At 30.4% G+C, this 4,629-nt stretch overlaps 1 long non-coding RNA gene across 3 annotated transcripts; it reads right to left on the bottom strand.

Moving 5' to 3' along the window:
• LOC123912703 lies at window positions 1-2,933 on the bottom strand. Of its 3 annotated transcripts, none has more exons than XR_006811445.1 (5): window positions 2,405-2,933; window positions 2,185-2,294; window positions 2,021-2,092; window positions 1,252-1,353; window positions 1-1,080 (listed from the first exon to the last, which is right to left on the bottom strand). It is a non-coding gene; the product is annotated as an uncharacterized LOC123912703 (long non-coding RNA). The 3 variants fall into 3 exon arrangements; XR_006811446.1 differs by having other exon boundaries at window positions 307-1,080; window positions 1,252-1,345; XR_006811444.1 differs by lacking the exon at window positions 2,185-2,294 and having other exon boundaries at window positions 420-1,080.
• Between the last annotated feature and the right edge of the window lie 1,696 nt (window positions 2,934-4,629).

The raw sequence follows: 4,629 nt of genomic DNA, 5'->3' as shown, positions 1-4,629 counted from the left end.
ATACAAAATCATTATACTTTTCACGTGTTTCAATTGTACTACAGTCTACATCGTGTTTAGAATAGAGTTCACCATGTGGCATTATTGCTCTTTAGAATTGAGTTTACATTTTATGCCCTAAAGAAAATTTTGTATAGTGAAATAAAAAAATATCCCAACTTGCATGGTTAATATTGTACTAGTTACTAGTTAGTCTAGTTAGTTAGCCTATAAATAAGTCATTTCACTACGAGAAATTAGCCAGTTTGCGACGGTTCTGCAAGCGGTTAGCGGCGGTTTTGAATAATCAATCAAAACATACAAATCTACCAAAACACTCACATGAATATATAATTGGAATACCTAATTTGAATAATCAAAATATATACCTAATTACCAATTTATTAATCAGAAAGAACAAACATGTTCACAACCTGCCAAACCAGAAAACTTCGGTATTGTAAAACCAAAATGCAGCAAGCAAACCTTATTCATGATCAAGCCAGACTAATTAATAGCACAATAGCGTCAGGTAAAAAAGAGCAGCTTACCCAAAATGAAGCACTCCTTTCTCTGCATAAGTCATTGAATTCTTACGAGGTCCTATCTTTGTACTACCGCTGCTAAACTTAAGGAGTGAAATTAAAGTGAATGGAAGCTCAAAAGAAAGTATCATATGCAAAACAAAGAATCCTAGTTAGTGTTCATGTACTACAATTTAATGCAGCATGTGTGATTGCATATCCACTATTACTATTACTAATCCTTCAATGAGTACATAGACCAAGTATGACCAGCTATTGCAAATTTAGTTTCATTTCAGGGTCTGTGAAATATGATAAATCAGATGTTGCCAATTAGGAATTTGTGTCATATCCTAATTATTGGCAATGGTAATTAACATTTACAAAATTCACATTCATAAATTTTATCAGATGCTAATTATTGGCAAAAGTATAAATAATGGCATGTCATAGGATTAGGACTATTGTCTTCATGGTAGGAGCAGAGAGAGAAGTCAGACCTGTTTTGTGGTGACAATGTACATTGTACACTCTTGTGCTTGCAAATTTTAATGCATCAGTAACACCAGGATAGAATCTGGAGGTAAATCATCCACAAATTAACAATTTGAACTTTAAAATTCATAACAAGATATGTTTATTTAGTAAGAATGTGCAGATTAGCATGTAGAGCTCAAGATACTTGTGTAAGAACAAAATCTTATTTTAATGTAAGATACTTGACATTATTTTGTACTAAATAGAGTACCATTGAAGAACAACAGTTCGTGTAAAACCGCAGGCCCAAGATGAGATATTGAAGAACAACAGTTCGTGTAAAACCGCAGGCCCAAGATGAGATCCTGTTACACTAGAGCAGTAAGTATATTCAGTCTTCAGTTGTTTCAAAAGCATAATTTAAAAATTCATAGCAGTAAAACTCTAGATCATGCAGGCTCATGAACAACTCAGTGTCCTAATAATCTAACATCTTAACATCCTCATCAAACTAACATACTTCAAAACAACACAAAAATGATCAAAACAAATGCAGAAGAGTCCAAAAGAAACTGAAACATGAAATTTTGCAAAAGCAAAGTATTGATCCACAAAGTTATTGAAAAAGGTCATTGACATTCATTATAGGTATAAATTAGTCACTTGATTGGAAAGTGAAAGTGTAGAAAAGCAAAACCAAATCCAAAATACCAACATCACTTTATCTTCTATTTGCTTCATATTTGGTTCAATGTCAATAACAATACTATAATGTTAACCCATATAGCTCTTATTAGATCAAAAACTTATAGTAATGTCAACTAATGTACCTGAGCTTATGAATCTCATTTGGTACAGACCCGGAAAATTAATTTTAAGCTCAAATAATGGTCAAGTAGTGATTGAGACTAATGAGAAATCACAAAGGAAAACCATTAATTTTCACTATTAATTAATAGGAACAAAACCCCTATCCATCAAAACACAAATACAAAACCAGAATTCAAAACAAGCAAATAAGCTTTAATTTAGATGCAAACCTTTGTGTAAAGTTCGAGCTTTGATCTATGTCAAACAACACGATTCTTTATTCCACTACCTTCCTCCAAAATCTATAAAAGAAATGAATAAATGATATCATAGGTTAGTGAGATAGAACACTGATTTAAGAAACTAAGATGCAAAGAATTTAAGCCCTATCTACCTCAATATTGAAAAGCTCATTACAGTGTGAATTAATCATTTCATATTAGCTCTGTTCATATTAGCTTTGTCTCAACATTGCGGCCGTCGGAAAGTTTGAAATACCTAAGTCTTCATACTCAATCAAAACATACAACAAAGCAATAAATAAATTTTTCAAACCCCTAATTATTCATACTCAATCAAAACATATAACAAATGAATAAATAAATTTGATATACCTAATTACCAACGAAGAATTTGAAGGTTAAATGAGTGATGAACCGTGAACGATTCCGAATGAGATAACTGAAACACAATTGAACAACTCTGAAGTTGAACGATGCTGAAATGAAGGATTTCTGAGAAACTGAATCGAAGCTTTGTTGAAACTAGGGTTGAACGATTTTGAAACTCAATTGAACAATTCAAGTTGAATGATGCTGAAATGAAGGATTTCTGAGAAATTGAATCGAAGCTTTGTTGAAATGAAACTAGGGTTGAACGATTCTGAAACTCGATTGAACAATTCTGAAATGAAGGATTTCTGAGGATGATTTATTGTTGAAGGATCGAACGATTTGTGAATGGAAGCCAAATTTGTGAGTGCAAAAAAAAGAAGAGGGAACAAGGAAAGGGTAGCACGTAATATTCAGATATGACGACGACGGTTTAGAATGAACAGTCGCAAACTCATGAAAACAACATAGCGACGACGGTTTTAGTGAACCGCCCCTATCATTCTGTCGTTATTCACAATTTTTTTTGTAGTGTTTGTACCTAATTTTTTCATAATTGTAACTATACTCATTATCAGTGACGGAGCTAGCTCAAAAAATTGGGGAGGACCACTATAAATATAAATCAAATATACAAAAAAAATTACTAAAAGAAAACATCACATTGATGGTGTCTAATATGGGTATTTCAAAAATAGTCAAAAGGTGGACTATTACTATTTTTAGTAAATAAATTTTTAAAATATATAATGAAATATATTTTATGTCAATTCATGTGTAAACTTAATACTTTTAATTAGTTCTTGTAATTATATTTATAATATTATATTAATCTCTCTAACAAAAATTTAATTATTTTTAACAAAGATTGATCAAACGTGAATTTTTATAAACTAAAATTCTATTTTAAATAAAAATTTTGAGTAGTTTTTTCTCAAAATAATATACTTGAATATATACTTTGACAAAATGAATTACACATTTTAAAACATTTATAAATTATAAAACAATAAAATATTAGAAGGGACACTTCAAAAAGGCACACGAGAATTACTAATAATAGAGATTTTTTTTTTTGCAGAAATTTAAAGGAGGTTAATAACCTGGTAAATTATAATATCAACTTCCAAATAGTGGGGGTTATAATCCCCCGCAAACTGGAAAACACTAAAAGAATTCTTGGTCGTTCAATTAGAGGGGGTTTGAAAACCCCGCAAACCAAAAAGCTGTCAAACTACACATACTATTAACATCAATAAAAGTTTTCTAGCTTTTCTATAGATGCCATGTTTCTTAACACAAATTGTCTCATTTGTTATAAGATAAGGATATGGATACATTATAGTGACTTGTTGACAATTTCTTTGTGGTCCATGTTCATTTATTATTTATGAACCGTCGAGAATTTCTCTTGGACCATTTTCGTTTTATTATTTATATATAATATAATATATTTGTTATAAGAAAAATTATGAACGCAATGGATATGAATGTATGAATGGTTGGTTTTGCTAACTAAAGGCTGAGTACTTTCTTTGCAAAATAACCAAACTAATGATTTGCGTAATTTTTTTTTGTTCCACTTTCTTTCCATCATACTAAACGAATCCTAAAATTTATCTCTAATCTCTAAGTATACTTAGTTTACTTAGCATTTGTTTAATCTAATTGAATTTTTGTCTAGTTGTCTTTGATACCTTCAAATTAAAACGAGAATAACAATTAACTTATATTTCCAAATGGTTATTCATCTGTTGAAATTTTTAATATTTTTAAATATTAATTGATGTAGACCACTTGTAAAGATGATTAATATTAGAATTTGTCCACAAATAAAGTAATTAAAAAAATTAAAATTATGAGGCAGCATTGATGACACACTACTTAGATGTGTTAACGTATGACGTACAGGTCGTAATCACGCATGCTTCAGTACAATGTTGGACAGTTATTAATCCATAATTGGTAGTACTTGCATGCACCACATGCAGTGTTATACCATAATTGGTATTGTGAAGTGACTTTCCTTGATTGGTACTCCCTCCGTCCCAAAATATAAGCAAAAATTGGTCAATGAAAGTTGATGTATTTGGTTTAAAATTTAGTCCAGATACATTCACTTTTGTTGACCTCCTTTTGCTTATATTTTGGGATGGAGTAGTATACAAAATAGATATTTTACTGTGCGTTTCAAATACTAATTAACTTGTCTAATAGGTTGTTGGTTA

The sequence above is a fragment of the Trifolium pratense genome, linkage group LG3 (genome assembly GCF_020283565.1).
Source record: "Trifolium pratense cultivar HEN17-A07 linkage group LG3, ARS_RC_1.1, whole genome shotgun sequence".
NCBI lineage: Eukaryota > Viridiplantae > Streptophyta > Magnoliopsida > Fabales > Fabaceae > Trifolium > Trifolium pratense.
The sequence above is the reverse complement of the archived record's forward strand: the minus strand, read 5'-3'. Positions and strand labels throughout refer to the sequence as shown.